Source organism: Antechinus flavipes, chromosome 1 (assembly GCF_016432865.1).
Source record: "Antechinus flavipes isolate AdamAnt ecotype Samford, QLD, Australia chromosome 1, AdamAnt_v2, whole genome shotgun sequence".
In the NCBI taxonomy this organism is placed as follows: domain Eukaryota; kingdom Metazoa; phylum Chordata; class Mammalia; order Dasyuromorphia; family Dasyuridae; genus Antechinus; species Antechinus flavipes.
The window spans coordinates 259,548,530-259,565,113 of record NC_067398.1 but is presented as its reverse complement, the minus strand read 5'-3'; the positions used below and the strand labels follow the sequence as shown (position 1 = coordinate 259,565,113).

Below are 16,584 nucleotides of genomic sequence, written 5' to 3'. Positions count from 1 at the left end.
GATATTTATAAAAGTCAAAATGACTTATTCACTCAAACTTGTCCTTAAAACAATATTGCTGTTACTGTATAAAACAGTTTTTTGGTTCTGTTCATTTCACGCATCATCATTTCATGCAAGTCTATCTATCTTTTCTAAGATCATCAAGCTCATTATTTCTTATAGCACAGTAAAATTCCATCACAATCATATACCACAACTTTTTCAATAGTTGACCCATTGATGGGCATTCCCACAATTTCCACTTCTTTGCCACTACAAAGACAGCTCATATAATTGTTTCAGAACATATAGGTTCTTTTCCTTTTTCCTCTAATCATCTTGTGAAATAGACCTAGAAGTGGTATTGCTGGGTCAAACTGCCATTAAGCAGTTTAATAACTCTTTGGGAATAATTCCAGATTGCTCTCTAAAATGGTTGAATCAATTCACAATTCTTCCAATATTTAATTAGTGTCCCAATTTTTCCACATCCCTTCCAACATTTGTCACTTTCCCCTTCAATCATTTTTGCCAATCTGATGGGTATAAAATGATATTCAAGGTTGTTTTAACCTATATTTCTCTAATCAATGATGTTTTATAACACGACTATATTTTTATATTTATGATTATAAATGGTTTTGATTTCTTCATTAGAAATTTGCCTTTTCACATCTTTGACCACTTATCAGTTGGGGAATGACTTATATGCTTATAGCTTTTATAAAGTTCTTTATATATTTGAGATGTGAGACCTGTAGTTGAGAAACTGTCTACAAAATTTTGTTCCCACTCTTACCCCCACAATTTTCTATTATCCTTCTGACTTTAGCTATACTTTTTTTATTTGTAAAAAAAAAAAACCCTCTTAATTGAATGTAATTGAAATTATCAATTTTACACTTCACAGTGCTCTCTGCCTCATTTATTCATAAATTGTTCACATATTCATAAGTCTAATAAGTACTATGTTCTATATTCTTCCACTTTCTTGTAATATGTCTCTTTATATGTAACATAATAATATAATATGTAATATGGCTCTTTATGTAGCCATTTTTACCTTACCTTGGTTAATGGTATAAAATATTGCTCTGTGTTCAACTTCCTCCACACTGCCTTCCAGCTTTTCCAACATTTTTTTTTCTAAATAATGAATTCCCATCCCTAAAACTTATCTTTACATTTGTCAAATACAAGGTTACTGTAGTTATTTGCTACTATACATTGTACATTTACTATGTTCTGCTGAGCTATTTTTCTATTTCTTAGCACCAATTAATTTTGATAATTACTGTCAAATAATGTACTTCAAGATTTGGTACTACTAAACCTCCTTCCTTTACATTTTAAAAATATTTTTTATATTCTTGACCTTTTGTTCTTCCAAATGACACTTATTATTTTTTTTAACTCAATAAAATAATTTTATGTAATTTAATTGGTATGGCATTGGTAGGTACATATTTAGGTAAGATTGTCATTCTTATTATATTAGTCCTGCCTATCCATGAACAATTAATACTTTCCAAGCATTTAAATTTGATTTTGTTTGTATAAATTAAAAAATAATTTTGTTTATATAGTTCTTTTGTTTGTTTTTGGTAGATATACAATCAAGTATTTTATATTGTCTAGAGTTATTTTAAATGGGGTATCTCATATCATTATTTTGTGATATATAGGAATGCTGATGAATTATGTGAAATTATGTTATATCCTGCTACTTTGCAAAAATTATTACTTCTTTCAACTAACTTCTTAATTGAGTCTTGGGAATTTTCCAAGTATATCATCATATCATCTGTAAAAAGAGATAGTTGATTACTGCATTTCTTATTCTCATTCCTTATATTTCTTTTTCTTCTTTTCTTGCTACTGAAAAGATTTCCAATATAACCTGATCTTGCTGAATAGTCTTCTAGCTTTGCTGATTGTTCTAAGAAAATAGTTTTTATCAATTCAAGGAAAAATCCATGCACACTTATACTTTTGAGTGTTTTTAATAAAACTGGGTGTTGTTTATCAAAACCTTTTTCTGTGTCTATTGGTTTAATCATATTATTTTTTCCCTTTTATTATTGATTGATCCTGGACTGTAAATGAGGAAGAATAAGCATATACTCAGTGAGTACAGTACCATAGAGAACAAGAGCATTTTTTAAATAATATGGTTGGATGCCTTCCCTATAACTGAAGGGAAGAGAGGAATGCTCAAGATTGAATCCTACAAAGAAAGACCTGAGACCTGAGGTACTATTACCTATAACTTGGAATTAAAACTTGTTATCAATAATAACCTGTTAAAAATAAAATAAAACACAATAAAAACAAAAATGAGTAAGCAAAGTAAAAAGAACCCAAACTAAGCTAGTAAAAGAAAATCTGAGTCCATATTCAGGGAAGATAGTAAAGTAAGAATAGCTATTCCTACCCCAAATTGCAATGTCAAATGGTCACAAATCCAAAAAGAGTTTAATCCTGAATGGGGAAAAAAATTTAATTCACTAAAATAATTTCATGTATTTGTGACAAAAGGACTAGAAATTCTTATACACAATATCCAGAATAAATATAAGAAAAATATTGAAGACCAATTATAATAAGGTTAAATTGTTTACTTCTTATATATGAAAATGTTGGTATTCTTAAAACTTAACATTTACTTATTTTAAAAAATAGTACTTAAATCTCTGCAAATTGTCTTTGATGTGGTATTTCCAAAATTTGAACATGATGTTTCTTGCTTATATGGATCCTCTTGAGCTTTATTCTGATACATGGTTCAAATTTTTCTGGGCATTTTTTTTCAGTAGATGTTATTTTTAAAGACATTTTTTTTCCTGCAAGATCCATAATTCCTAGATTATCTCTTCACAATCTATCTTCAAATTCCAGCATCCTCCATTTATGAAACTCTCATGAACTATTCATTCCTTAAGAAAAAACGTTTCTCCCTTATTTTTTCCTTTGCTCTCTCTCTCTGTCTCTTATCTGTCTGTCTTTCTTTTTTTTCCTCCCCTTTCCTTCCTCCCAGGTCTTCTTGCCTTTGAGTCTGGCTTTCTATTCATTGTGCTACATTTCCTCTCTCTGATGAAAGGAATAATTATTTATTTGGGGAGATCCAAAGCTCCCCTTCTACTAAAGTCCTAATTTTTAAAATTTCAGTCTCTTGAAGGACACTGCTGATAATGAGATTCTTGTTCAGGACCCCAAAATGGTGGAATAGCCATTTCATTCTGTTCAGTTCTGAAACATAAATTCTTTGAATAGATTGCCAATGTTTGGGAGGCTTTGAAAGAAAGTATGGCAGAAGAGGGAGTCTGATTACCAATTGAAGGTCTACAGAGTCCCAGTGCTGGCTTTCTTGTTTTATGCCTATGAAACCAAGAATCACCAGTGCCATACCAGGAAACTGAATCTCATCCATTTGAATTTTTTACAATTTTTATTGTTCTTTTGAATCATTCAGGGATTCTTACTTCATTGTTACTTCAAGGGCTTTGAAGAATTTATGATTGTAACCATCACCTTTCTGCTATGTACTTGTCCATAAAGATTGTTTTTTAAAATTTTTTTGCTAATTTCTCCTTAATCAACTTTTAATCTCTTTTTATCATTAGAAACGCAGAGAGCCTAGATTTGGTTGGTGATTCATCCAGATATATTTTCCTCATATTCTATGTATCTTTATCAACCACTCTTCTAATTTTTCTATAGTGCTTTTGCTGAAAATAAGCTTCCTTTCAGAATATCTGATACATTTGTTCATCTCTCTTAATACTTATTCTCTTTTCCTTGAGACCACCATGGTTTAATGATCTTCATATTTTGCTTAGATAACTTGGCCATTTGGGACTCTGCTGTAAGGAAATTCCATTTGGCCAACAGAAGACCTATTCTCTACTTTGATTAGTTACAGACTTCTGGTATCCACAGTCTACTCTGCAACTAACTTTTTTCAACTTTAGCCAGTTATAGAAGAATTAGTATCTAACAGTAGACCATAGGATCACCAATTTAGAAATGAAAGTAATCTTACAGATTATCAAATCTAATCACCTATTTTTTTTTTTTACAGATGTTGAAATGGAGACACAGAGAATCAAAATAACTATTCTCAGCTAGTAAGTGTCTGAGAAGATTTCAACTCAGGTTTTCTTATTCCATGTCCTGTGCCCTATCAACTATGTGAAATTGTCTTACTAGTAAGAGGGTTTGTGAGAAACCTTCCAATTTTCAGTCCCTTTTTTGCTTGCTGCCTTCCTCCATTGCTAAGGTTTGACCGCCACCATCCCAGAACCATAGGTTGTTTGAGACAGAAACTAGAGTAGGAATGTCCAGATTAATAATGTCTCAATTTGTTCTGGTAGTGAAGATCTTCTTGTGTAAATGTGCCAAATTATAGCAAGTATGGGGATTGGCAGATTACCCTGGACACAAGGGGGAATCTGAGACTTCATAGCCTCATGGAATGCTAAAAGCAATAGATTGGTGGATTGGTCTTCAGTTGTTTTTCCTTTAAGAATTAACTTGTGTCAGAATTCTTCTTATAGGATTATAGATAAAAGAGAGTAGAGATAGTGATGATCTTATAAACTTCAAAACATCCAGAGAACAACTCTTCTTCCTCTCTCCCCACCTTCCAGCCCAGAAAATTTAGGCGTGAAATCCTTGCTGGGCTGTTTTTACTTTAAATATTTTCTTTTTCCAAATACATGCAAAGATAAGTTTTCAACATTCACCTTTGCAAAACCTTGTGTTCCAAATTTTTCTTCCTCCCTCTCTCCCTCCCTCCCTTCTCCCCAAGACAGAAAGCAATTTGATATAGGTAAAACATATGCGATTCTCCTATATATTCTTCCATATTCCATCATCATGCTGAGTTTTGTAGCCAGAAAGTGTATTATCAAGGTCTCACAGAAAGACTTACAGTGGCCAGGATTCATCTAGTGTCAATTTTGCATTTGGAAGTGAACCTGGTGAAGCGAATGCTTTGTTGAAGCTGTGTCAAGTTAAAAAATTTGGGGAGCTCATTCTCCCCAAGGATTGAGGAGATCCAGGGGAGAATGTGCCCCACAAGTGTCATAGGAAATGATTGTATTTCTATTCTTGCTATCTTTTCAGTAAATATCTCTTTTTAAAAAGAACAAATTGTCCTGCCACTTCAAGAGCTTATAATCTACCTGGAAGTAAATAAGCCTGGAAGGAACCATGATGATACTGGTTTGTATAAATCCGTTGCAAAATGGGCCATCTGGAAGACTGGCCGCTTTATTTACGGCTTGCTCCTTGGGGCAGGTTCTATCATTTTACCACCGTGTAATCCACAATGTAAGCAGTTCAGTCACTAATGGATATTAGTACCTAATTACCAGCCAAGACAAAAAAGCAAAAACAAAAACAAAAACAAAAAAAAAACAAAGAAATTAAGGAGTTCTTGGAGACACAATCTCCAGTATAGGACTCTCAAGTAGAGAGGCACCAAAGAGCTTTTCTTTGACTTCATTTTAATTATAAAGGGGTTTTGGATGACAGAGTTGGGGTGGAGGATTGTGAAGAGACTTTCTGGGGTTGAGCTCAGTATCCTAGAACAGAGTTAGGGGCCTTGTCTTATTAAGCCAACCCAAGAGGACTTTCCTAACAAAGTTAAATGGTTTATTCCTAAATAACCAGATAAAAATGGGCATTTAAAAAATAGGACTAAAATAATTATTTTATTGGCTAGTGAAGGGGAGCCTTTGATTTGAAAGTAAATAGGACAAGGCGTTTGGATTTCCTAATCAAGGTCTAAAAATTGTAACTTCCATGTGTTTCTGGCCATGGAAAGCTTTGGACCATCACTATATAACAATACAATTTGTCTTTTCACTAAATAAATACTGTTAAGACATGGAAAATAGGACTTGACTGATATGAAAATAGTTGAATTTATTAAAAGTGATATTTTAAAATTTCCCTCATTGTGCTTCTTTCCACTTCTCTCTCTCCAACCCAGTATGGTGCCTCAGGGACTGTCTAACTTGTCTGCCCCTGTCATGGCTCTATTGGAAGGGCAGGCTGTTGATTCAATCTGACAGCAGATTAGAACCACAAATCTTTCACACCTGGCATAACTGAGAGCTAATGAAATAGGGTCCCAGGGAAAGCAGGCGCTGTGTTTTGCAACTTGAAACAAATTCAGGTAATGGGGATTGAGGGGAGAAGGACTTACTTATTCACAAGTCCAACTCTCCTCTTCCCTTTTTACCCCCATCTATCTATCTAGCTGCTTTAAAATAGGATTCCATTTCATTTCTGTAACCAAAACTTTCTTCTAATTACCACTAACAAATATTTATTAATCTCCTATTGTGTGCAAAACACTCCTAGGTAATGGAGGGGGTGATACAAAGCCGAGATAAGAAGTAGAAAAGGAATTTACAGCCTAGAACAGGAATATAATATCAATTACATCCAGGGCCATTTCCAGCTGTCTTGATCTGTATCTGACCACTGGACACAGAAAGCTCTGGAGGAGAACGTGAGGTCCGTGACCTTGCATAACCCTTTCTTACCTAAATCTAATTTTCTTGAATATCATGGCATTACCTCTCTGATGTCATGGTTTTCTTCCAGAATGAAAGACAAAACAACAACAATAATAACAACAAGAGTAGTTCTGTGAGATCATAGGTGAAGGTCCTCAGGGATCTGGAGAAATAAGGAATGGCTTCTGTAAGAGATCACAACTGAGGGAGGCTTTAAAGCATGAGCTCTTGATATTTTAAAAAAATGTCCTAGGTCCCTTTGGCAGTCTGGTGAAGTGGATCCCTCTTCAAAATTATATGTGTTTTTGTGTTTGTGTGTGTGTATCTTTTTATTTTCAAAACACATGCATGGATAGTTTTCAACACTCATCCTTGCAAAACCTTATGTTCCAGATTTTCCCCCCCTTCCTCCCACCCCTTTCCCTAGATGGCAAGTAATCCAATATATGTTCAACATGTGCAATTTTTCTATATATATTTCATGCTGCCCAAGAAAAGTCAAATCAAAAAGGGGAGAAAATGAGAAATAAAACAAAATAAAAGCAAAGAACAATAACAAAAGTGTGAAAATACTATGTTGTGATCCACACTCAGTCCCCTCAGTACTCTCTGTGGGTGCAGATGGCTTTCTCCATCACAGATCCATTGAAACTGGTCTGGATCATCTTGCTGTTAAAAAGAGCCACATCTAAAAATGATATTTTTAAATGCATGAAACAAAACACACAAATTATAAAAGAAACCAATTATATTAATATACATTTATCAACAATTAAAAACAAACAAATGAACAGACTAACAATCCCTAATTTAAAGGATGGACAGGAGTTTAACAACTTAAAAAGGTCAGGCTGGGGAATGACTACTTTTCAGGATGGAGCAGAATGAGCAAAGATGTGAGAGGGTTGTATGTGTTCAAGGTCAGAGGATAAACTAGTTTGGCAGGAGCATAGGGACTAGAAGACAGGCAAAGGAGTCTGAACATAGCTAAGGAAGCAATAGGGAAGCATTGGAGATTTTTGAAAAAGCAAAGAAATGATGTGACCACATTATTCTAGCGATATTTCAAAGACTAAATGGAAAATTACAAAGAAGAAGCTAAAATATCTGTTATGAGTATCAAAATAGTGTAGGTAGGTGCTATTGAGAACCTAACCTGATTGGTGACCGAAGGACTAGAGAGGAAAGGACAGATACAGATACTGTTAATAGAAACAAAAGACCTGGATTTGAGAAGTAAGGAAGAGGGAAGGGTCAAAAATGACTAGGTAAGTCAGAAACAGGAAAAAATTGGTTGGATTTTTTTTTTTTTGCTTTAGATTATATCTATGGTTTTATTGATGGAGAAATCTTCCCCTATCAATATGGATCTGCAACTATTTTATAATCTAAGTTTAAGAGTTGATTGGTGGCATTGAGAAACTTCAATGAGACTTTCCCACGACTGCTCACACAAAATATGTCAGTAACAGGATTTGAACTCAAATATTCCTGGCTCTGAAGCTAGATCTTCTTGTCTACTGAGCAACATTTTTTGGGGAGAAAAAAATAACAGTTTGATTTTCTGCATGCTGACTTTGTGAAGGCGTTGGGAAGAGAAGCAGAACTTGTGATTAGAATAGAAGTTGAACAAATGAGAGTGATGGAACACAGTGGAGGCTGGAGAGACAGACTACAGAGTGGGAGACTGTATTGAGGTTGTTTGAGAGTTCCATGGAGATTCTGCTGGACCACAGGGTTCTTCAGTTGATTACGTCTTAACTCACCAGATAAGGCAGTCAGAAGTACCCAGAGGAGAATATCTGAAATATCAGTGGTTGCTGACTTTATTCCAAAGAGTAAGTATCAGGCTTGTGGTTGATTTTCTTTTCTCTCTGTCTGAGTAGGCAGATGTTAAACTAGTTTTTTAAAGTTATATTTATAATTCCAGTTTAATTAGATTTCAACTTGCCAGCTATATGAAGTTAGAATTACAAAAAGAGGGAAGCATAATGTCTGATAAAAATATGAGAGATGAATAGAGACAGGTGGAGGAAATTTTTTTTCCCATCAACGGGGGGCTTCTAAGTAAAATAAAATAGCATCTTATGGATTACTATATTTTATAAACTCCCCAAAGTTGAGCTAATGCTAAATCTGGCATTTCTCTTTGACAAAAGTCTGAATCAAAAAGTAAATAAATTTAGGTGATAGATGGAAACTGTCTGGAAAAAGAATAGGAAACATCTCCCTTAGAGATAGGTGTCTCAGGCAAGTTCACTCCCACTCATGTTTCTCTTACTGCTTCATAAGAGATCTGTTCGTGAGTGACGGATGACTAAGAGAAAGTTGCAGTATCTGGCTGAAGGAAAGAGTGGGCTCTATCATCATGAAAATGAATATAGAGTATTTTTTTTTCTGTTAAACTAAGTATCTGTGAACACCACCATTCTGATTTATCATCTATCTCCCTACATATACACCAACACACACATATTATATACGTGTAATTTTTCTCCAAACATATTTCTTCAAGGCAGGAATTCTTTTTTATCTTTTTGTTTTCCCAGAGACTAATGTAGTACATGGCACATAGTGGGTATTTAATAAATGCTTGTTGGTTGATTGGAGGAATATTCACCAAGAAGAATATGGATCCACATAAGTATTCTTCTATACATTTGCCCTTTGAATTATTTGTAGCTTTAATTCATCTGAGGTTGATATTAGGGCCAGATGATGCTTGACAGCCTTCTATGAAGAAGGATAAATTTGAAAAGGAGGCTAATTCTTGAGTAAGCAATTCTAAGTAAGTAAGATTCTGTGGAAACTATTCTGGCCTGCTAAATTTCAGATGTTTCCAGGGTTTCACTTAGCTCACCAGCTGATGCTTCAAATCTCAGCATTTTGAACTCATATTCCTCTCTCCCACTCTGAAGCTATCTGGATTAAATTCTGGCCAAAGACTGGTTGATTTTTTTATTCAATGAAATTCTTGCTTTGATCTTTCCATGGTACTTCTTACCTATATTCCTGCCATTTAAGTTAAGTTCCTCTGATAAGGTTAGGGAGACAGATAAAGGAGTACAGGGTATTTATTATTTTTACCCAGGAATAGGTTTTCAATTACAGTTAATGCATATCAGGATTGCAGCCTACATACACACAGTCATCTTATTGCCTATGAATTACATAAAAGTCATCTAGGTAACAGATGATTATGCATTCCAACACACAAGGCATCCCTGAAATAGCCCATTGATAGGGACCTAATTAGATTGTTATCAGTTTCAGCTAAAGTGTAGCAGTTTTCTTCTAATTGACCTGGATTAGTTCCTACTTGTCTTCCTCATTAAAATCTACAGCACCTGTGCTAATGGGTTTTGTTTCTATCAAGGTATAATGAGAACTGGCATATCTGCATACTCTCCAAGCAGAGAGAACAGAGAAAAATACTCCTTCCTATTACCATCTGACAGAGACAGACTGCTGAGTAGCTCGTTACCGTCATATTTTGTGATGATTTAACTTGAAATCCTTACAAAGCTTAAGTGGCTGCAGTTAGGAAAGTTGGTTAAAAAAAAAAAAACAGGAAAGAAAAAAAAAAAAAACAAGACACAACTTGGTGTTCTTTGTTGGAACAAAGAGATTCATTTTGTTCTTGATGAGAATTACCTTTAGGTATCCCACTCCCTGACTTATCCCCTGGGGTCACTGGTCTGTAATTCCAGAGAGATGAGCCCTGTTTTTTGACTGCTGAGACAGAATTTTTTCTGCTTTCATTCATTTAGGTAGCATGTTTTAAAGGAATTTATTAGAAGAGCAATAATAAGGCAAGGAAGGAAGAAATGATCAGAAGAATGATTATTTCTATTTGGTGATTGCATGGACTCTTTTGGTAGGAGGGAATATGGCAAGAAGCATAGGCAAAAGGGACTGATTTTCAAAGGAGGCATTGTTTTCTAGATCATCTTCATGAGATCTTTGATTAAATCTCATCGGGAAAATACAAGGGTTGCTTCTTGTAGTTTAGAGATTTCTTAATCTGGGGGCCATGAGTTATTAATTTTTTGATAACAATTTTACTGTACTTGGTTTCCTTTATAATTTTATGCGGTTTGTTTTATGTATTTAAAAACATTCTTCTGGGAAGAGTCTATAGGCTTCAACCAGACTGCCAAAGGGATGTGGGACACAAAAGACTCAGAACTCCTGTTATAGTATAAGTTGGGGGATTCAGAGAAGGATAAGAAGCAGTCCTTGTCCTCAGGGACATGAAATCTAATTAGGAAATTCAGACACATCATATGCTATCTGATGGCTATAGTTCAAAGAACAAAGGATTTGCAGTCAAAAGACCTGAATTCAAGTCCGGTTTTATGAGGCTGGGTTTAGTGAATAGAGTACTGGTCTTGGAATCAAGAACACCTAAGTTTGATTCTGGCCTTAGATGCTTACTTATTCTTAGCAAGATAGTTAAGCTCCTTTTAGCCTCAGTTTCCCCATCTGTAAAATGGGGATAATAGTACTATTACACTATATATGTATATACTATACTATATATGTATATACCACTACAATAGGTAGTTGTGAGGATCACATGAGATGACATATAAAGCACTTTGCAAACCTGAAAGTGATATGTAAATATTGTTCTTATAAAAATTCTTATAGTATTTTTTTGTTTTTATTTGTTTTTATTATTAGCATTATTGTCATCATCATTATTATTATTCTGCCACTTACTCATCTTGGATGAATCACTCATTTCTCTGAGGCCCATTTTCTTCATCGCTAAAATGAAGATGTCTCTGTGATCAAATTCTAACATTATGTATGGTTGTCATTCTTTTTTGCTACTTTATGTGTTCTACCCAGCAGAAAAAACATAGAACATCTATGAAATAGAGACATGAAAACTGGACTTCATGAAAGAAAGTCCTGCCTCCAACATGTATGACTGTGCCCAAAAGATTTTCCCTCCCAGAGCCATGGTTTCCTTACATTTAAAGGTAAGATTTACTAGGAACCTATTTAACACGTATAGGACTGCTTGCCATCTGGGGGAGGGGGTGGAGGGAGGGAAGAAAAAAATCGGAACAGAAGAGAGTGCAAGGGATAATGTAAAAAATTACTCTGGCATGGGTTCTGTCAATAAAAAGTTAAAAAAAAAAAGGTACACCAAGGAAACCTCTGCCCGCTGGGATAATATTCTTTTCCAGTGCCACCTTCTCTTTACCCTCACCTATTTCCCTAACCAGACTTTATGCTTCTCTGTCAGGATTTATAACCTTACTTCCCAATCCCTATAATAAATCTCTTTTATCAATCTAGGTTTTTGGGTTTGTAAATTCCTTTACAGAGAACCTCTGCACCTCCAGAAGGGAGTCCCCAAAACTCCCTACCCTTGTGCCCAATCTCAAGAGAGTGCAGGGGAGCCAAACCTCTCTATTTGGTTCCCTGAATCAGGAATCTGCTACTAGACCTTATCATTTAACTTCCTGACCACCAGAAACCCTAATCTCATTTTGGTTCCCTAAATCTAAACCTTATTATTTGGTTCCATAAAAAAAGAACCCCAAAACCTAAACATCATATTTTTGGTTCACCTCATCATGTATTGTCTTTAGCTTTAATGTTTTTGGAAAAAAAAATTAGTAAATATCGTATAATTGCTATGTTGTCATTGTATCAGTAGCTCTCCAATCCATGTTATGTCTAATGTCCTACATGTATTTCTTCACTGTCAATTTTGCTCTTAAAGTCTTAATGTAGTCTATTCCACCCAGATGTTCCTTATGTTCATTAGTTTGCCTGATTTGGATTCCATTATGATCTTATAGATTACGAGCTTATAGATGCTGTAGAGTTTCGTTGCTTTTGAGAACTATGATATGGGGTCAACCCCATCTTCCTTCTTACTCTATTTCCCTCTCAGCCTGGAAAGACTTGTTCTTGCTTCCCCTCAATGAAGGCTCTGAAAAGGCTTTCCTCATATGTTATAACTTGCCAAGAAGAAGGCAGGCAGCCTTTGGAAATGATTTCTGTTCTCCCCAGGCAGTCTCTCTCTGTTGCGCTGCATGGTGCTGCTGTCAGATCCATCAAGGTTTAGGGTTGGCATTGAGACTGAAATTTAATTAAGAGACAGGGGAGAGAAGAAAAAATTGGCAGCACCCCTCTGCATGGGTTTGCTACTTAAGTCAGTGTAAGTTATATTAAATGACTTACTGATAGTGGGGATTGCCAAAAACGTGACTTATATTAATGATAATCTGCATTTCCCCTCATAAGAGTGTGCTAGATTTTTTATCTCTACCATTGTAGGATAATACAATTCAAGGAATTCAAAGTTGGAAGAAATCTCTAGAGATTATTTTGTCCAATTCTTTCATTTTACAGATGAGGAAACTGAGGAACAAGAAAATTAAGTAACATGACTAAAGTCTCATGGGTTGTAACCAGTCTATAGTCTCTCCAAATACAGATATAGTCCGCTTAGAAGAAATTACCTTGATGATGATAATAATAGTAACTAGTATTTTTAGAGTGTTTCAAATTTTGCAAAATATTTTAGTTATGTTATTATCTCATCTTATCTTATCTTCGTAACACACTTGTGAAACAGATTTCACAGTTGAGGAAACTGAGACAGAGAGATTCAGTGATTTGTTAAAGATCAAATTAGTTTCTGGGGCAGGATCTGAATTTAGGCCTTTCTAATTTCAGCCTTCTACCTACTAGACTGGATACTTTGGGATTTCTCTGACTTTTCTATCATGCCTCAGAAAGCTCTTTATTGGGATAACCTCATCAATATGTAAGCTATCGTCCGCCTTGGCACTCTACCTCATCACTACCCTCTGTCTCTCTGATTCAAGGGTAAGAAGAATTCAGCTTAGACATCTTATTTTTTACCTAGTTGTACTACTTTGGGACTTCTCTGACTGACTTTTCTCCTATGTCCTCAAGTTGAGTATCTTTTTCTCCCCATCCTCTTTGCATCTTCCTTCTCCATCTACTAGATTGTAAGTTCCCTGAGGGCAGGCTTGCCCCTTTTCCTTCTTCCATAGTTGTATCTGTATACAGATAGCACAATGCCTGGCACATAACACTGTAGGTGCTTAATAAGTGTTTATGGACTTCTGACTAGTAGCTGGATTTGAAATCAGATGTCCTGGGATTGAATTCTAATTCTATTTACTTTTTTTTTTTTTTTTTTGCTTTAGGCAATTCACTTCACTTTGGAGCCTAAAATAGATAATCTCTTACATTTTCTTCTCTCTCAAAATCCAGTTCTAACTGTTTTCTTGTCACCACGATAAACAGACATTTTAGGAATCTATGGGGTATACAAAGAAGCATTCTACGAGATCACAGAACATAGTGGAGAGAGTAGGATATATACATGAAAAGATACTTATCAGTTAATATAAAATAAAGGCAGAAGGAGTTTAGAATATGCTGGGGAACAAGTTCTGAGAAGGGAGACTTCAAAGAGAGTAGATTGGTTAGGAAAAGCTTCATGGAGAAGATGGGTTTTGAGTTGTTAGTCAACAAGTCTTTATTAAATGCTATGTGCCAGACACTGGGCTAAGCATTGGGGGAACAAATAAAATAAAAGAAAGTGTCTGTTTTTTATTTACATTTTTTTTATTTTTCCCAATTACATGTAAAACAGTTTATTAATGTTTGTTTTCAAAACTTTGATTCCACAATTTATATATAATATGATTATGTGATAATCAACTGTGATGGACTTGGCTCTTTTCAACAATAAAGTTATTCAAGGCCATTCCAATAGACTTGTGATGGAAATAGCGCCATGTGCATCCAGAGAGAGAATAATAAAAATTGAATGTGGATCAAAGCATAGTATTTTCATCTTTTGTTGTTGTTGTTTGTTTGCTTGTTTTTTTCCTTTCTTGTGTTTTTTTCTCTTTTGATCTGATTTTTCTTCTACAGCATGATAAATATGGAAATATGTTTAGAAGAATTGTACATGTTTAACTTATATCACATTACTTGCTATCTTGGGGATAAGGAGGAGAAAAGGAGAAAAATGTAGAACATGAAGTTTTGCAAAAATGAATATTGAAAACTCTCTTTGCATGCTTTTGGAAAAATAAAATATCATTAAAAATTAAAAAAAAACCTTAGAGTTCTGGATTCTCTCCTTTCCTCCCTCCACCCACCCCAATGAGAAGGCATATGTAAAGTTATGCAAAACATTTCTGTAAAAGTCATGTTTCAAAAGAAAACAGATTCCTCCTCTTCCCCCCCCCCAAAAAAAAATCCTCAAAGGAAAAAAAACGATATTCTTCAATCTGTATTCAGAAACAATCAGTTGTTTCTCTGCATAGGAATAGCATTTTTCTTTGTGAGTCCTTCAGAGTAGTCTTGGATCATTGTATTGCTGAGAATAGTCATCATTATTACTTTGTACACAGTACAATTCATAGTACATGTTCACAGTTCATTTCAGCTCATAAAGGACTTTTTTTTTGACTTATATTGAGTTCCCTATATATTTAAGATATGAGGCCTTTATCAGACACACTTGCTTCAAAATTCCTCAATTATTATTACTATTTCATCCCAACCCCATTTATTGCATTCTTTCTCTTGTTTTACCCTGTTCCTCCTCAAAAGTGTTTTGTTTTTACACCCCCTCTCCCAAAATGCCCTCTCTTCTATTACATTCACTCCTTCTTGTATCCATTTCCCCTCCTACTTTTCTGAAGGGTAAGATAGATTTCTATACCCATATTGAGTGGTATGTTATTTCCTCTTTGAGCTATTTCTAATGAGAGTAAGGTTCACTTATTCCTCCTTAACTCCTCTCTCTTTTCCTCCACTGTGAAAGTTTTTCCTTGCCTCTTTTTTTTGACAGATAATTTGTCATTTTGTCCCTCCCTTTCCTTTTACCCCAGTATATTCCTCTCACTCCTAAATTTTATTATTTTAAAGATATTATTCCTTCATGCTCAACTCACATTTCTGCCCTCTGTCTGTATATACTCCTTTTAATTGCCTTAGTAATGAGAAAGTTCTTATGAGTTACAAGTATTATCCTCCCATGTAGGAATGTAAATAGATTAGCTTATAATAATCTATAATAATCCCTTATGATTTTCCTTTCCTGATTACCTCTTTATACTTCTTCTGAGTCCTGAATTTGAAAGTCAAATTTTTTGTTCAACTCTGGTCTTTTCATCATGAATGCTTGAAAGTTCTCTATTTCATCAAATATCCACTTTCCCCCCCTGAAGGATTATACTCAATTCTGCTGGGTAAGTGATTCTTGGTTGTAATCCTAACTCTTTGTTAAAGTAAAGCTCTGTTTCTAGGGTAGAGGGTTTTAAAAAATTATTATTATTATTATAGCTTTTTATTTACAAGATATATGCATGGGTAATTTTTCAGCATTGACAATTGCAAATCCTTTTGTTCCAACTTTTTCCCTTCTTCCCCCCACCCCTTCCCCCAGATGGCAGGTTGACCAATACATGTTAAATATATTAAAGTATAAGTTAAATACAATATATGTATACATGTCCAAACAGTTATTTTGATGTATACAAAGAGTCGGACTTTGAAATAGTGTACAATTAGCTTGTGAAGGAAATCAAAAATGCAAATGGACAAAAATAGAGGGATTGCGAATTGTATGTAGTTGTTCATAATCATCTCCCAGAGTTCTTTTGCTGGATATAGCTGATTCAGTTCATTACTGCTCCATTAGAACTGATTTGGTTCATCTCATTGCTGAAGATGGCCAGGTCCATTAGAATTGATCATCATATAGTAGTGTTGTTGAAGGATATAATGATCTCTTGGCCCTGCTCATTTCACTCAGCATCAGTTCATGTAAGTTTCTCCAGCCTTTCTGAAATCATCTTGTTGGTCACTTGTAGTGACCGTAACATTCATATACCACAATTTATTCAGCCATTCTCCAGTTCATGGGCATCCACTCAGTTTCCAGTTTCTGGCCACTACAAAGAGACCTGCCACAAACATTCTTGCACATACAGGTCCCTTTTAGGATGGAGGGTTTAATGTCCCACGCTTCAGGGGTTTTATGGAATTGTTT

At 34.9% G+C, this 16,584-nt stretch overlaps 1 long non-coding RNA gene across 1 annotated transcript in view; it reads left to right on the top strand.

Moving 5' to 3' along the window:
• The first annotated feature begins 8,230 nt into the window (after nucleotides 1-8,230).
• Nucleotides 8,231-16,584, top strand: part of LOC127554441 (uncharacterized) — a 22,027-nt gene continuing 13,673 nt past the window's right edge. Inside the window, exons 1-2 of the long non-coding RNA XR_007951993.1 lie at nucleotides 8,231-8,350; nucleotides 11,370-11,503. This is a non-coding gene — a long non-coding RNA (uncharacterized LOC127554441). The remainder of the gene's footprint in view (nucleotides 8,351-11,369; nucleotides 11,504-16,584) is intronic.